At 49.3% G+C, this 18183-nt stretch overlaps 2 long non-coding RNA genes across 4 annotated transcripts in view; both read left to right on the top strand.

The window, feature by feature from the left end:
• Positions 1–18183, top strand: part of LOC119623258 (uncharacterized) — a 146533-nt gene that overhangs the window by 101535 nt on the left and 26815 nt on the right. The gene's annotated exons all lie outside the window — the stretch shown is intronic.
• On the top strand, positions 2255–17984 carry LOC103239420 (uncharacterized). Its single transcript, XR_005236718.2, has 3 exons — positions 2255–2725; positions 9651–9850; positions 11638–17984. It is a non-coding gene; the product is annotated as an uncharacterized lncRNA (long non-coding RNA).

Raw genomic sequence — 18183 nt, 5'->3', positions numbered from 1 at the left:
GTGAGGTGCAGTATGAGGGTTGCAGCGACCCATGGGCTGCTCAGCCCAGCCTGGGGTGACGGTCTCACTTTCTGCAGACTCTGAGAAGTCCTCACTCAGTCTCCACGTGCACAGGGCCTAGGAGGCGGTCTGGGTGCTGGTGGGCGGCTCTGCCACATACCGCCCTCACAGTCTTCCCCTGAGTCTGTTCTTTCCTCTTGCTTGTCCCGGGTCTCTCTCGGCAGCACCTTCCTCTGTGTGTGTCAAATGCTACTGACCTCATGTACTTCCTGTCTATTCAGAGACAGGACACGGGGTGGGAAATTGGTATCATGTGCATGACGCTCACCTCCTGAGGATGGTGAAGAGCTTGCAGGCATCAGAGCTAGCCAGGAAGTGAGCAATTGTAGCATTTTTAGGAAACTCACTTGGCCCTTTGTGAGTCTGTCTCCTGGTTTTCTTCGTGCCCAGGATTCGGAGGGTGATGAGAGGGATCCTCCCTCGCGCCCTATGGCCTGGCTTTGAATTTGGCATTTTCAAAAAAAGTCTGGACTAACTGATCATGATTCCAGACTCCCGAGAAAGAAGCAGAGAATGTTCGGGTTTTAGGAGTGGGATCTGGGATCCTGGGGGTGGGGGAGTGAGGGTGAGAGCCCCACGGAAGCGTACCCATGAGCAGGTGGATGTGGGAGGGCCAGAGCCCCCCAGATCAGGGCTGGCCTTGGGGAAACAGAAGGGGTCATGGCATCAGAGAGGAAAGTGCATCTTAGCTACGATCTCCCCTGCCCAGAGCCTCCTCCAGATGCAGGGACCTCTCTCCTTCTGTGTTTGACCAGGGACACTGACGGGTCTGCCTATGTTGAGAGTCCTCAGAGAGCTTCAGCTAGGCCTGTTCCCCCAAGATCTTTTGTTGTTCATTTTAAGAAACAACAGACCATCACTTTAAAAGTAGCACATTTTGGTGCCTGTTTCTCAGTGATTGATCCTTTCAAATATGGTTTCCCGGGATCTAAAGATTGTAGCTGAATAATGCATGATATTTTTGTTTCCCAGAAACAGGTGTTTTGTTTTTATTGCATTAGCATTATGAGAAAAAGCTGGCTGCAGCTTCTCTGAGCTCTGAAGTGCTGGAACAGTTCTCGGTTTTATAGGCACCCGTTGCCAGGAGCTGTCAGTACCAGGCTCTTGGTTTCTTGACAAGGAAGCTCATGGCCGCGTCTCACCTCCTCCGGGGAGGTGCCCGATCCGTGTGCAGCAGTTTTACACGTCCGTCCATTTGTTCACCATTCACTCATTCACTCAATGTTCATTTCCTGAGGGCTGCTGAGTCCTGGTGCTGGGATGCACTTCGGGGTTACAGAGACAAAAAGACCAAGTTCCAGTCTTTAGGAAACCTGCAGTCTATGAGGGAGACAGAGTCTCAGTCATTGGGCCAGGTGATGAGGGGTAAACTGAGGCACACACCAGGTGTGATGGGCTGTGAAGGATCAAGCCTTGAGCTCACCTGTGGGCAGGAGGAAGACCCCACTGAGGAGAGGAGAGAATCCGTGAGTGACAGGGAGTAGATGGGGCTCATCAGGTGGCTGTGTGGTGGGCGGGGACCCCAAGGGGCCTGAACAGAAGTGTGACTACAGTGACTCAGAACTTGGGAGGGGCTGCCCTCGAGCCCCACCTGATTTACGACCTGGACCCTTTGTGATTTTGGCTGAAGAGAGGCAGTCGACTCCTTTAAAACATGGAATGAAACCCCAGAAGCAGGAACAGGCCAGCGGTGGTTAATGAGTGAAACAGATGGGAGTCTTAATTAGAGCAAGAGCAGGGCTAATTTGACGATCAGTGCTTCCCTGAGCATATGGCCCAGAGATGCTTCCACCCACGCTGAGGGAGACAGTGTGCAGAGTGGGAACGGCCACGTGTGTGGGAAGTGGGGTTTGGAAGGGTTTGTTCCCCTGCCCATGCCCTCTACTCCACTGCCAGCTTCTACATTTTGTTAGCTTCTTTTTCATCCTCTGCCTGTGTCAGAGGGAGGGCTTCTCTGAGGAACTGACTTGAAGGGCATGGCCTCGAACTGACATGTGGGGATTTTGCCACACAGCCCTAAGGAAAGCCGATGATGACTTAGTGACTCTCACCACAGGCTTCCGACTGCTAAGACCCTGAGTGTGGGCCTGTGAAAAGGGCAGGTGGGAGGGGGATGCTTGCCAGAGCCACCTCTGACTCCAGGTTAACTGGGGCCACATCTCCCAAGAACCCTCGGTGGACTCTCACAAATCCCTCAGGTCAGCAGCCAGCCCTACAGGGCCTGCCTTTGGATAATAGTTCTTCAGGAGGAGCATAGCACTGGGTCCTGTGCCATCTGGCAATATTGCTCCTTTCCCATTAAATCCAGTGGTTCTCAAAGTGGGGTTCCTGGGCCAGCAGCATCAGCATCACCTGGAAACTTGGTAGAAATACAAATGGTCAGTCCTGCCTCCCAGACCTGCTCAGACACTCTGGGGGCAGAACCCAGCAATCTATGTTTTAACAAACCCTCTGGGTGACTCCCACGCATGCTGACATTTAAGACTCTGCTATAATAAGCCCTAGGAGATTTCTTCACACTAAATAGTGCTTGGAAGGATCAGTGTATCCTGACAACATCCTGTACTCTTTAGAGAAATGGAACTGGGCACTCTGAGATTCTGCATTTTCATCTTCTGTGATAAGTGGAACCTTTGGACTCTCCTCAAATCCTGTCAGTGAGCAGGTAGGCAGCACTGATGGGGGCATGGGAGACAGGGTTTGTGTCTGTCCTCCTGGAAACCATTTTATCTTTGCTCTCAGTGAGGGACTGACCATCAGAATGAGCAAATAATTGTTAAGGTCTAAGGAAACAAATCTCTGTGACTGTGATATATGGCCTCCACCTGCTAAAAATGGCTTCAGCCACTGTGTGTAATTCTGAGAGCTTATTTCTTTGGAAAGAGGCCATAGCCATCAATACTAACCATTGGGGGAATTTATGCCCCATCATCCAGCACTAGCAGCCCTATTAATTTCTCCAGCATGCACAGATGTGGACTCCCCTGACTGAGTGAGAGGCCATATAACAAAGAACTGATTTGATGGTCTGCTTAGTTTCTAAAGTTCTGTATCACGATTCCTTCTTAGCTGCAAGAGATCTCCTACCAAAGCTGACATATCTCAGTGGGACATGCATTAACCCTTCCCGGTAAGAGGGAGTAATGAACTGTGCCAAGATGTTCCAAATGGCTCTTTGTGGAGATCAGGGCACCTCCAGGGGATGCATGACACATTTCAACCTTAGATACTTGTTTTTTTGCATGTGAAATGCTTGGATGCCTTGGTATTGGGGGCTGATCTTTTGCATTTACTAAGTGGCCACCCAGCTAAGAAGGGCGAGAGACTTCAGTCTGCTGCCCGTCTCAATCACACCTCCTCCCCATGGGGTTTCAGATGCTTGTGAGTCCCTAGGGTGGACCTTTAGGCAGTGTTTCCCAATGTCTCTTATGAGAGAACAGTGCTCAATGGAAGGAGATAGCCCTGCTTTTCAGGAAGTTGAGACTTGAAGAATTCTAGCTCTTGGTGCCATCAAGTGCCATCAATGACATCCAATTTGTCAATGACCATCAGACTAGTTGTTTGTTCCATGGCCTCTTGTCGATCAAGAGTCCACGTCTGTGCTGCAGAAGTTAAGGGGGCTGCTGGTGCTGGGTAGTAAATTCTCCCGTGGTCAGATCCAAGACACTCCTAAACCTTAGTTGTGGATCATGAGACGATGTGGACCTGGGTGTTGGAGTGTCGGATGACTGGATACGCCCCACTCATGCCAGGGATGTCACACGGTAGGACTTCAGAGGAGACAGAGTGTGGGGAGAGAGTCGAACTGGAGATGCAGGGAAGGAAATTTTTCAAATTGGGGAGATGGAGTCCCAAGTGAGAGTTTCCAAAGAGAGGGTGGCTGATAATCGAGCCTTGGGGAATATCTACATTTAGGTGTCATAAGGCGGAGACAAGACAATAATAGAGACAGATAAAAAGTCACAGAGGCAGGAGGAAAATTGAGAATGCAGTACCAGAGAAAACAATCGATAGTTCATTTACAAGGTGGAAGAACTAGTCAGCTGTGTAAAATGTTTCTGAGAGAATGAAGAAGACAGAATCAAAGAGGAGCCACAGGCTGGAGTGACCATTAGCAGGAACAATGCTCCTCACTGTGGTCAAGGGCAGAGGTTAGGGGTGAAACCAACTCAAGGCCCCAGGGCTGGGGGAGAGGCTACGAGGTGCTGGTCCTTGGGGACACCACCTGCCACCCTCACATCTCCTCCAGCAGATGCAATTATTCTCTCCCTCCCTGGACAGACATCGTTAGAGAAGATTTAATCAAGAAAGAGCAATGGCGTAATGGAGTCCGTCCAGATGAGTGAGATAATGGCCTGACTCCTGGCCAGCCTGCTCACATAATTGGATATGCAGGCAACTCCTCTGCTTCTATTAGGTTAACAAGCTGTGATTGTCTGTGAGATTGCAAACAGCACCTTCCCTCTGTTCTACTCCCAGTCCTGCAGATCTCCTGGGTTTTGAGAGACGTTTCCTAAGTGAAGTGACTTTCTCTCTTTCCTCCCTGGTGGGTCCTGTAGATGGATGCCGCTCAGGCTCTTTCCATGTGGGGTGGGGGACACGGCACACAGATCCTCCTGCCGGGCTCCACAGGAGAATTACTTAGGCTTTTCCAGGGCTCGTCCCAGGATGCAGGCCACGGCTGCCAGGCTTTGTGTGAAGCTGTGCCCAGGTGTGGAGGTGACTGGAGAAGGTGGGAGAGTAGAGTCAGATAAGGATGGTGGCCTCCCTGTCCCAGGCTGATGGAGTGCGGGGACTGGAGCTCAAGCAGCCATCATGGAACGTGAGGAGAATCAAATATTGAGGACGCGTGGGAAGCAGGATGGAGGAGGCCCCTCCTTTGTGAAGGTAAACAATGACGCCAGCTCAGGACTGCATTTCTCTATACTGTTTCATGAGAGAGAAGGAAACTCCTGTCTTGTTTAAGCTCCTGTGTTGGTGGTTTTCAGTGGCTCACAGCTGATCTCACCTTAACCAACATGGCCATAGCACATGCATTTCCTGGCCCTCTGTGTGGTGCTGACTGGAGAAAGCAGCTTCCCTCCTGGCTGTGGCTCAGCCCTGGGCTCCTCAGAGCAGGGTGCTCATGACCCACCTGATGCTGACTGCTAGGCCTGGGACTCTGCATTTCTGACAGGCTCCCAGGGGATCCTGTGCTGCATGTCCCAGTGCCACACCTGGAGCAGCAGGGGCTTAAAACTCACCTGCTTTCTGCAGTCCCAGCCCAGGCGTCCTCATCCGTCCTACCCAGGACATTTTCTGTCCAGCCCTGCCTGCAAGGGCAGTATCCAGAAAAAAGCAATCAGCAAAGAGGATTCTAACGTAGATGTGCCTGGTGGGGAGTGAGGGCTCTGCAATGACTGAGTCCTGGAGGCCGCCCCATTACTCTTCAGTTGCAAGTGACAGGTAATATATTACTTCTCCTCACCTGGCTGCCCCTGTAAGCTTCACTTCACAGCAGTCTTCTTGCACCTGTAAGACAGGAAGCTGGGGTATCAGTGGGGGTTACGTATTAAAGGCCCAGCACGGACCAGCAGATGCATTAGCAGTCTATTCCTGCTTTTCCTAATCTGGCAGGTGGGTTATCAGGTTGCTTGCTTAAGATCAGCTTCATTTATCCCTTCCGATGCTAGGTTAGAAACTGGAGGCTGCGGCCCAGGAACCCTAATTGTACTTGAAGATGCTAAGCACTCTTCAAGACAGCGCATCTGCCCGTAGTCGGAAGAGCTTACTCTCCCGCACCTCCTTCTGTTCCTCCCTTTGGCTCCTGCACAAGCGCTTGCTGTAAACACTGATGGGGAAGCTGCAGTCCTGGGCTGGAGGGCCGGGCCTGGGGGCACTGTCACCCCAGCTTCTCTTTGGTCCTTTCCTCATTACTCAGTGCCCTGCAGTCAGCTGGCCTGGGCCTCGCCTGGCTTCTGTGATGCATCCTCAGGCTTCTCTGCTTGTGCCTGTTCAGTCTTCCTGGCTTAGAGATGGCTGCTGCTGTCCGAGCCCAGTCTTCCTGGCTTAAAGATGGCTGCTGCTGTCCGAGCCAAACACTCCCACACATTTTTTTTTTAAACTGAATCAAGTTTTAACTTTATGCTGATAGCACAATTTATTATTTTTAATTTAAAAAAGTAGGTGCTTGAGCAATTTCATAACCAGCTTATGAACATCATACTTCTACTATATTTATTTCTTTAAATTTTCTTCCAATTCTCCTCAATTGCCATGGTTGTAATTGGGGTATAACCTCAAGCTTTTGGGTTCTGGTCTTTTCCCAGTTGGTCTGTGTAGTCCCTGGTATCCTGTTGCCAATCACTGTATTTGAAAGGTCATCTGCTATTTTAAAAAATAACATTTTATTACAAGTTACATATTTACTGTAGAAAAATGTGAAGTCTCTATATGCCAAAAAGAGGAAAAAAACATCTATGATTATATCACTAAGAGGCAACCACTGGAGATATTTTGGCACAGGGATTTTCAGATCATCGTTGTGAGCATGTATGTGTGTGACACAATATATTTGAGTGAAGTTTTTTGAATGAAACTTGGCTCACTTTATGCACACTTTGCTGTAGCCTGTGTTTTTGTTCAAATAATACGTGACTTTGTCTTCAAGTCATTAAACATCCTCCTTTGACAATGAAGATTTCCTCAGGTGAAAGTCAGAATTACCCAGGGTGTTTTTAAATAATAAATGGCTCTCTAGGCACCTCACTGCAGAGAGTAAATCTAATGGGTGGATCAGAGCATCTTCTCATATGACTTCTGAGTTTTTATTCATTCAATACCCTGTTGCTGAAAATGGAGGCTTTCCCAAATGGTTTCCTGTTGTAGATTTTAAAAAATGTTTCTATCTGCATACATCAGATGTTGTGGATGGAAACTGGATCAGAGGGCCAAAGAATCTTTGTTATATCTGTTGCAAACTGTCATTGATATCCAGAAAGAAGAGACCAGTGAGCACTGCACAGAAGGGAGTGGCAATGCCCGTCTGCCCACAGCTTAGCCAGCACTGTGTTAAATGTTTTTCCTATCTTCCAATTCTATAGGCTCAGTCACTTATTCACTCATTCATTGGGTCTATTTTGGTCAACTGCTCTGGGCCACGCTCATTCGGGTGATGGGGCGTCTATGGTGACTCAGGACAGACATAGCCCCTGATCTTGTGCTGCTCAATTTTGTGGGAGAGTACAATTGTCCCTTGGAATCTGCAGGGGATTGGTTCCAGGACTCCCTGTGGACATAAAAATCTGCAGATGCTCAAGTCCCTTATATAAATGGTGTAGTATTTGCAGACAGTGTATGCATATCCTCCCATATACAGATGCTCTTCAACTTATGATGTGGCTATGTCCTAATAAACCCATTGTAAGTAGAAAATTTCATTTAGTCAAAACTGCAGTTAATACCCTGATAAACCCATGGTAAAGTTGAACAATTATAAGTGAAACTATCATAAGTCCGTGTGCTTGTCTATTTACCATGGGGTTACATCCCAATAAACCCATCATCACGTCAAAAAATCGTAAGTTGAACCATTGTAAGCCAGGGACCATCTCTACTTTAAATCATCTCTAGATTACTTGTAATGCCTAAGACAATGTAAATGCTATGTAAATAGTTGTTATACTGGCTGTATGCAGTGGCTCATGCCTGTAATCCCAGCTGTTCAGGAAGCTGGGGTAGGAAGATCACTGGAGACCAGAAGTTTGAGACTAGAAGGTTAAGACCAGCCTGAGCAATATAGTGAGATCCTGTCTCTTAAAGAAAAGTTGTTATACTTTATTGTTTAGGGAGTAATGGCAAGGAAAAGGAAGTCTGTACACATGAAGTACAGATGCAACCATCGTAGGCCTAACTACATTTTGTATCTGAGGTTGGTTGAATCTGTAGATGCAGAACCTGCAGATACATAGGACCAACTCTACTCAGAGGAGGGCCTACGTAGAGTAGGCCCCCAGTCAGTGCAGGTGGTCATGACTAGGTAACTTGTGATGGGGCGTACGATGTATAAGTTTCTCTGTGGGTTGGGTTGTCACTCAATTCCATCTTTTCTCTGGGAAGGCATGGGTCTGGTGCATCTGGCTTCTGGCCCATCATCTCCCTCCCTCACAGACCTCTGGAGAAATGTCCATCATCATCTGGTTCTTGCAAATTGATGGGTGGATGGACAGATGGATGGAAAGAAGAGGAGGCGACAGCTCAGACCAGTTATGCCAAATGCACTGAGGGCCTCCCACAAGCCCCACTCAGGGTTGCCTGAGAGGATATTAATCATCTTCTCTCCCAGTCATTTCCTCTCCTGGCAAGACTTAGAAAGGTGAAGACTGACCTCACACCAACCACAGCCTCACTATCACCTGAAACATCTTGAGCAAATCAGCACGGCAGAGAGAAAAAGGAGCTCCCAGGTCAGATACTGGTTTCTCCCCTAGTTACTATGAAGGAGCCCCAGGGAGAATTTGAAAAATTAACAATAGAGAGTTAAGTGGGTGAACTACTAATTTTTTTTTTTTAACAAATGGATAGAAATGAGATGAATTAAAATAGAGTGATATCCCTGGGTGGCATTTGAGGAGTAGACGCTGTTGGTGCATGTAGAGAATGACTCAGGCTGTAGATTATAGTCTTGGCTGCACATAAGAGTCACCTGGAGAGGTTTAACAATCCTGATTTCCAAACTGTGTCCCAGCCCAGTTACATCAGGATCTGTGAAAATGAGGCCAGCCAGGATCCAGTCATTGCAAAGCTTCCCAGATTATTCCAGTGGGCAGCCTCTTTGAGAGCCACTAGTTTAAAGTCCCCTTCTTATTGGGCTCTGTGGGTTTCTGTCCCACCCAGGCCTGGGTGCAAGGTGGGTGGGGTATGGGTGAATGCTGGGGGCAGTCTACAGCTCTCCTGCTTCTGGAGCTGCTGCCTCCCTTGGGCCATCCTTCTTTCCTCTTCAAAGCCATGGTCTCGGTTGACAGAGAACCTGGAAAATACCCTCTTCTTGGTGCTGAGTTCTCCTCAATAGCCGAAGTCCTGGATGGGCCTGAAGAGTGACATTTGTTTGTTGGACATTCAGTCTTCACATTCTTCTTCCATATCTGGGTCTACATTCCCTGCCAGATCCTTTCCCCCAGTCCAGGACTCCAGATATGACTTTTCTCTGGGCTCCAGGGAATGGGTCGTGCATCCTAGCCTGGATCAATCAGAGCTTCCATTTGGGCCGTGGTGATGGGTTCAGGAATGAGCATGCAATTCAAGCAAGGACTCTGCCATCCAAACAGAAGAAACCCTGGTCTTCTGCTTGAATGGTTGAGGAAAGGTGGTGGACCTTTCTTGAGATTTTGGAATCATAAACGGGGGGATGTTAAGGTTGGAGTTACTGGAGAGAGCTGCTCTGAGAATAAAGCTAGCATAGAGAAGGACAGCAGAGACTGGACTCTGGTGATGTCACCTGGGCACTTGGATCAAGCCAGGCGTGAGGTCACCACACTTTACAGGTAAGTGCACCATTAATGTCTCTTCTTATTTATGCTGACTTGGTTTTGGTTTGCTGTTGCTTATGACAGAAAGGATCCTGACAGATGCGATGGTCTACAGGTTCTCATGATCTGGCTCTGGCCCTCTCCAACTCTAGTTTCTTTGCAAACCATGCTGCATATCCTCTTGGGGTTCAGATCACTTGGAGGGATCTTAAAGAAGTTCAGCACGGAGCCAGATGGCCTGGTTCAAATTCTAGCACTGCCACTCATGAGCTGTATAACCTTAGGTGAGTTACTTATCTGTGCCTGCCTCAATATCCTCCTCTACACTATGGGAATCATGATTGTACTAGGTTCATTAAGGTGTCTTTACTCCTGAGGCTAGACTGAGGATTAAATGGGGAGATTAATTTAAAGCAGTGGAAAGTAATTATAGACACAGTGAGCTTCCTGTCAGTGTCAGCTCTTGCTATGACAACAACTTCTGCGCCTAAAGAGTTTGCGTCCTCCTACTTTCGGCCTTTGTACCTGTTGGTCCCACTCCCTGGAATGCCATATCCTTTGATTGCATTTCCTTCAAATGTTAGCTCCTTAAGCCTCGTTATATGTTCCCAAAACTCCCTGTAATTTTTCATTATAGTTGGCAATTCTGTTTTTAGAGTAGGTATTCCTCTTCTGTATCCTTCTCTAGACTGTGAACTTGAGGGCAGGGGATGAGTCTGTGTCACTGCAGCTTCTGTCTTCAAAACCAATTAACACAACCCAGCACATCTGAAAATACATGTTGAATGAATGAAAAATAGAATGGTCTGGCCATTCAGGGGCAGCTCCTTCACTGAGAAAATGTTGCCCAACTACTACTCAGACGTTGCTCTGACAGAAATGGTCCTGACAGATGCAGTAGCCTACAGGTTCTCATGATCTGACTCTGGCCCTACCCAACTCTAGTTTCTTTACATACCATATTGTATCTCCTCTTGGGGCTCAAGTGACTCAGAGAGATCATCCAACATTCCAGAGATTCTAGGGCAGAGGGATGCCTTGGTGTGCAGGCTGGGAGATGCCATCCCATACGTCCTTCCTCGCTAGCCTTCAAGGCTGAAGCACGGGGGCATGTAGACACCCCTTCAGCCTGTAGTGGGCTTGGGGATGTGGATGGGGTCCATATTCTTGGTCACCTGACCAGGAGGGTGCTCACTGCTGGACTTCAACACCTGCAACTAGCAGCAAAGCTCCAGTAAGGTCCATGTTGAGCACATGGGCCAAGTTAAACACACAGCGGGGTGTAGGAAATGGGCTTTAATAAGCATATAATTATCCTTAAAGGGGATCTGAGTCCTTTTCCCTTCTAAATATACTTGTGCATTATGAGCTTTTAATTAAAACTAAGGTATCACTCTGCACTAAGATCATGCATAAGAAATGAGAAGGTGGAGATGGGGCTAAAAGGGTTTGGGCGTTTATGATGCAAAGTAATTGCAATGCTGTTCCATGAAACCCATTTTGTTCTTGGAAGCTGAAATTAGACTTTGATGTCTTTTGAGGTTCTTATTGCATTTCTAACTCATGGTGAACCTCCTTTCTCAGTTCTCTGCTCCACTGAAAGCATTAGGGACAGTTAACATTCTGGGAGAGAGACACTGCAACGGGATAGGCTAGCTCCCAAGCCATCCTATGGTGGGCAGCCTTGGAAGCATCTGAAGCCTGGGTGCAAAGCAAGAGGGGTGCCAGTCCTATCATGGCTGCAACGTTACAGTCAGGGAAGATTGCGGAAGGGTCTTTCACTTCCTAAGGAACTAGATAGAGTCCAAGGCTGTGCTGCACCACGGGCTATGGTCTCTGCCAGGGACAGGTCATGGTTCTTTGAGTCCAAGTTGCAGACTGGACTCTGGCCCCTGAAAAGCATCAGAAAACTGAAACACTTTGAAATGTAATGAATTTTCACTCAGAACTTTGAGTCTTTCCTCTTGTTCTGACACCCTGTGCACGTAGTGTAAAGGAAAGAGGAGGAGCGAGCTTGGCTTAGCGTGGTGTCTTTGTATCCTCACCCATTCTGGTTGGGTGTTCCCCCCAGGGTCCTGGCAGAAGACACCACCAACCAGGGACAGCTTCTTCTACAGCCCCACCTTGATGAATTATCCACAGCTTCACAAGTGTGGACCCGCAGCGGGGAGAGCATCCCCAAGTCACTTTAAAGGTGAAGGACAGGAAAGACTCCCAAGATAGAAAGTCACGGTGCGGCATCACTTTCCATCCACCTTTTCAGGAACAGCCTTGCGAGAGTCCTGGGCTTCGTCTTTTCTTTGAGTTCTTCAGAATGGATGTGGGAAACAAGTGCTCCCTCCTGTAACACCAGCTCCATCCTGATTCCTGGAGTTGCCTAAGGCATCCCATCTCAGGGTTTCTCTACATCACAGCTCAGCAGTTATGACATCCCAATTAAGCCCCACTTCCAGTAATGGGAGGGAGGTTGAGGACTTGGCAGCAGGATGTAACTTGGGAAGATTTATGAAGCAAGTCAAGGGGGAACGTCTGCATAAGCTCTTTTTTTATCTAAGAGATAAAGGCTTCACTACAAGGTATTTACTGCACCTGTGAAGCTGGAGAAGAAATCGACTCAGGAGGGTTATTTTATTTAAACATCATGGTGTTCTTCACTGTGGAAGATCGAAGGATGATGATTTAGAATGTGACATGCTGTATAAAGGAGGGGTCACACCAGCTCGACAAAGCCCTCCTCCCTCCCTCAGGACCAAGCACTAAAGCCAAATGGATTAACCTTCTCTACCCCATGTCCCAGCTTCCAAATATGCTTCTCCCAGAGCATCTGCCCTCAGGTTAGAAGGAACACTGGGCTCATATATGGTCCTTCTTCAGTCCTGTATCTGAGCCTGGGTCCAGAGTAAGCCCGTGTATGTGTTACATGTGTGCTGCCTGTGCGAGTGGCCTGTGCCTTACCTGTCTGGTTCCCATGTGAATTGCCCATGGGTGTGACTTAGGGACTGCCAATGTGTGGTACATACGTATGGCCTACATGCATAATCCTGTGTCACCTGTGAGTGCCATATGTGTGCTGTTTCCTTGTGTTTGATGTGCTGCCTGTGTGTGCTGCCTGCGACTATATTACCTGTGAGTGCTTCCTGTGCACTGGTGTCCGTTATCTTTGTACGTGGTTTGTTACATTTATGCTGATGTATGTTAAATCTGTGTTACCTGACCACCACACGCCCTCCTGTGCTACTTGGCGTGTGTGTGTGTGTACATGTGTGATCTCTATATGTGTACCATTTGGCTGCATTTCTTTTGGTGTTTTCCCATGTATTATTCATGTGTGCTGACTACACGTTACCTGAATTTGCTGCCTCTGTGTGTCACCCGTTTGTGTGCAGCCTGCATGTACACTCACTTGGGTGGGTCACTCGTGTGGTGTGTCAGTGTTATAGTGTGCGCTTCTCCTGTGTGTTGTGACGTTACCTGTGTCCATGCCACCCATGTTACTGAATGTATCACCATCTTTTGTCACTTGTACATGTCCCTTGCGTGTGTTGCTACTTATTTGTGTTGCTATGTGAGTCTCTCTGTATCCTCTCCTGTGTGTCACTGGTCCATGCATGCTGCTGAGGTGTGATTCCTGTGTATTTCCTCTGTGACCTGTGTGTGCCCCCCATGTTTCCTGTGCCTCTGCTCTGTGTGTTAACAGTTTCATGTTCCTCTATGTGAACTACTGATCTGATGTTGTGGGTTATTTGCCTATACTGGCTGTATGGCGGTGTCTGTGTGGTGATGTCTGTCTCATGAGCCTTACTTGTGTGTTTTGCCATCACTATTAGTACCCCGATGTGATGTCTGGGTTTCTTCCAGGCATGGGGCCTCATGAATACCCACGTGCTCCCACCACCCTTCCCTCTACTATGGCAAGAGGGGCAGGCAGAGACGAAGGCTGGCAGGAGAATCCTGGGAACTCCGGGTCCTCAAGCTGCTTCCAACAGGGCCCTCCGGGTCATGGGAAGAGCCGGCTGCTGTCCTCGCCGGGACCAGGACTGCATTTCCTCACCTGTCGCTGGGCCCCTCCTTCCGCTGGCCAGGACCCTCGGGAGCGAGCCTGAGCCACTTGCCCTCCAACCAGGGACGTCAGAGGCCCGGCTCGGGCGGCGCCCCTACTGCCGAGGTGGTGAGCACAGTGGGCCTTCTGTGGACTCGGCCCCACCTGACCCTGTCCCTCTGTCTGGCGCCGACATGCGAGGGGACAGCGGGCTCCACGGGCTTGGGGCTGGCATCGAGGCAGGGTTGGCCCAGGGCCACCCGCGCTGCCCTGAGGCCCCTCGTGCTCCTGACGCCCGCCCTTTCCCGGCCCCTTTCACAGCCAGGGAAACTGAGGCCATGAGCCCAGGCTCAGGACGACAGAGGGGGAAGGGGGGAGATCCGGGTTCTGGATCCTGATCCGGCTTTGTGTGGATGAGAACTCTTCGGGCTGGAAGCCACAGAAACCCTCGAATGAGCTCAAGGAAATAAAAGCGAGCAGGGGACCTGGCCTTGGCAACACTGCAGCACAGGCCTGGCTGCAGGCTCGGCTGGATCCAGGGCTCCAGTGATGTTGTTTTCCATCTCAAATCTGGGCCTTCAGCTGCTCTGGCCCTGCTAATGACCCAATCTAGGGCCTGCGCCCCTCAGAGTGCCCCTCAGGGGCCCCTCAATAGGGCAAGATGGCAGCTACAGTCCCTTCCAGTTCCTCTCATAGGAGAGGCTCTCCCGCTCCTCCTGGCCTGCACTCTGATTGGACTGGCTGGGCCTTGTGGTCAGCCCTGCACCAATCACAGGTCCGGAGCACAACCCGTGGAAAGTGTAAGAGCCTTTCTCATTGGCCAGGGGACAAACCCTGATGCTCACTCTGATTGGACTTGCTCAGGCCATGTGACCAGCCCTGCACCAATCACAGAGCCAGAATACAGTGGCTTCGCACCACAGCCGGGACCGCAGGCCTCTCCAGAGACCAAGGGCATCAGTGGGGGTGCCAGGGTCCCTGCCAGGGGTGGGCGGGCTCCTGAGTGAAACTCCGGCGGTCCTGGAAGGAGGGAGCGAGACCCTCCGCGTATGTGGAGTCTGTGCCCCGAGGTCCCACATGGGGACTGGGAACGAAGAGAGGGGCTGCTGTCGGGGGCTCAGCTCCTCACGCCTGCCCGGGCACCGGGCACCGCGCTCAGGCCGGCGGGACGGTCCTGGTGGGGCTCGGCGCCCCTCGTCCTGCGCCTCCTCCGGGCCCGCGGGTCCTCGGCTCCCCCAGCCCCGCCGCGGGCCGCATGTCTCTGGACGGCGCTGTCAGGAGTAGGTGTTCAGCATCCGCGCCAGGACCCGGGCTCTGTGGTCACTGAGTGCAGAACACGCCAAGCTTCAGAGGTCTGGGAGTTCCAAGTGGATTTTGAATTTTTAATCTATTTGTCTGATTCGTGAACTTGGAAGCTGACATCACGCAGACGTCCCAAGGTATCAGCTGCAGATATGCACGTGAACGCCGGCAGGAGGCTCCAGGCCTGGGATTTCCGCTCGATCTGGGAATGAGAAATGCAACCTGATGACACCCGGAGCTCCTGAATCACCCGGGGAAAATGACGAGAGACACTCTCTGGTGGGAACGTCTCCTAGAAACAAGGCCTAAGATGGGGCGACAGCAGCCCCGCACCTGTGTCCAGATGGGTGGACCACTCGCCCATGCTGACAGGTCTGTCCAGTGGTGGAGAAAGGGTACAGACCCCACGGCCCTGCGGTCCACCCTTAGTGCAGGGGGAGAGAGGGAATCCACGTCAGCAGTCAAGGAGCTGGAATCTGAAATGGCCAAGGCTGAGCCCTGCACAGCACCCAGACCTCCATGTGCCTCCAGACACATCCGAGGTTGGGCCTTCCTTGAGATACCGTTCAACTTCAAGGCTCTTTTCACCTGAGCTCCCTGGAAGCTGCTCCAGACCCCCAGTCAACCCTGCTGCTCCCCCTCTGTCCCCACAACGCAGAGTGTGGCCCCATTGCAGAGACTGGTTTTTCCCCGTGTATGGGAGTCAGTCACCCCCACCTGGAAGAATGGGATTGTTGAATTGAGGCATCGTGGGTGAATTGAGGCTTCCATCCCAGAGCGTTTGATTTGAGTGGTGAGTCTCTCCAGAACCCACTCCCTCTGGCACGCAGAGGGCAGCAGCAGCAGGGGCCTGCAGTGGTTACAGTGAGCAGAGAATCCCTGTGAATCTGCCATGGACACGGCACAGGGAAGAAACTGACAGTGGCCTTTTAAGCCCTGGAGAGTTGGGGATTGCTTGTTACTGCCTGAAACCTTTGCTTTGCATGGATTAGCCAAAGGCAGCTCTTGTAACAGAAGAGCAGTCTTGGACAGCAGTCAGACGTAGTTTCTTTCTAGTCACATTTGGCTTGTCTGTTGCCCAGGTCCAGCTGTTGTTCTGTTATCTCGCATTCCAGGGCCCAGAGCTGTCACTCACCTTTATTCCCTCTAACAACCTCTTTTGCAAGGATTAGGGTTCATTTATTATTTGCAACTGGTACATCTGTTTCATTAATTCTGATTTATTCTCCTTATCATTCTGTTTATTCTTATTTCCAACTACTTTTTAAATATTTTATTTATATTTTGTTTCAATTTCTCCTGTTTATGCCATAGAATTGGGGTTTCGTTCTAGCGTTGTTGTCCATTAATCTCTCCTCTGGGCTCTCAGATGGTTTTTCAAAGCTCATGAACATGGGTTAGAGCATCTCTAATGAGTTATCACCTCTGAATGGAGAGTTCACAATTTATAAACAGGGGATCTTAGGCTCAGAGTGTGTGCTCTCTAAATCTGTTAGACCTGTACTTAGGTCAATAAGACTGAGGGGCAGGTACACAACTATTTCATTAATTTAAAAGTTTAGAAAAACAAATCTTATAACACTGATTGGCACTGTATGAATTTTAAAGAAGACATACATGTTTAAAGCTATACATTGTAGAAATAGAAGAGATCAAATAAAACCAATATTCAGAATCACATTCAGACTTTACACAGAACCATTCGACATCTGCCACTGGTCAGTGTCTACATTTATAAGTTAACACGAGTGGTTTCCATTAATCACTGGGATGGTGCACACTCCCTGCCTAGAGTGATCACATGAAAATCTACCCCACAAACGCTGACGAACAGGCTTCAGACTGATGTGTGGAAATGACCCATATTGGTGAGAACTTCCCGTGTGTTGGAGCACCAGGCACTCATATGCCTTGCCTGGTCTCAGTGAATCCTCACACGGGCCTATAGGACAGGTATGATGTTATCCCTATTTACAGGTGAAGAATCTAAGTTCCAGAATTGGCCATGGTCTTGTGTTTAATGGGGAAGACAGGACAGCTCTCTACTAGCGCATATCCTTAGGATACTGTGATTGGTGGGTACACAGAATTGGAAAAGAAAGACACTGGGAACCATGAGGATGGTATTGAATGGATGTGGTTCATCCCATTCATCCCCAGGGTGTGGGGTCACTGGTACCCTCCTGGACCTTGTTGAAGCCTCATTTATCATCCAACAGCTCTTCATTGAGCACCTACCACATGCCAGGGAATGTTCTGGAAAGTGGGAATGAGACACTCAACAGGTCAGATACGGTTTCTGCCCTTATGGAGTTAATGTTATGGGGGCAGAGGCTGACAATAAGCAAGTAACAGAATCATGGACACAATGATTCCAGGTGGTGATGTGTGTTCTGAGGACAGTGTTGCAGGGTAGCAGTAGGGAGTGTGTCTGTGCATGTGTGTGTAAGTGTGTAGATGTGTGTTTATATACAAACATAAATGCAGTTTGTGTGGGTGGACTTGTAAGTAGGTGTGTGTGTGTATATGTGAATTTATAGGGGTTTATGTGTATCCGTAAGTGTGGAGGGGTGTGTAGGTGTTTGTGTTTTTATGTGTGTGTGTGTACATGCATGCTAATTTAGAAAGAATGGTCAAGGGAAGCTTTCTGGGAGTTCAGTGAAGCTGAGGTGTTGGGGAAAAGTATTACAGGAAGAGCAAATGGCAAGAACAAACGAGCTAAGGTGGGACCTGGGCTGGAGTGTGGAGAGAAGAGAAATTTTCATTAGAGATGTGGAAAGCAATGTACGTGGGGCCAGGTCCTATGAGGAGCAGCAGCCTGAAGTAAGGGGTTTAGGTTTCTATTCTGATTCCCATGAGAAGCCCTTGGGGTTTTTTCAAAACCACATTTATTAAGGGTAATTGATATGTAATAATCTGCACATTAAGTTTGATAAAGCTTGATAAGGTTTGACACATGCACACACCCATGAAACCGTCATCACAGTCAAGGTCGTGAACAAAGCCCATTACTCTCCAAACCTTCCTCCAACCACGCCCTCACTTGCATGACGAACAGAGAGTGCGGGCATTTGACACCCTCCAGGAACAGCCTCCCACTGATGACTGATGGGAATTGGTATATCAGTACCCCAACTCCCTCATCCTTGGGGGGAGGATAACTCTGAGGCGTATGTCCCGCCTGGATTCTCAGATTTCCCAGTGGGATAAAGCTCTGGTTGCCCCAGAGGTAACACTTGAAAACAAATTGTTTACTAACTGCCCCCTCATCCTGCC

Source organism: Chlorocebus sabaeus, chromosome 11, assembly GCF_047675955.1.
Source record: "Chlorocebus sabaeus isolate Y175 chromosome 11, mChlSab1.0.hap1, whole genome shotgun sequence".
Classification (NCBI taxonomy): domain Eukaryota; kingdom Metazoa; phylum Chordata; class Mammalia; order Primates; family Cercopithecidae; genus Chlorocebus; species Chlorocebus sabaeus.
The sequence above is the reverse complement of the archived record's forward strand: the minus strand, read 5'-3'. Positions and strand labels throughout refer to the sequence as shown.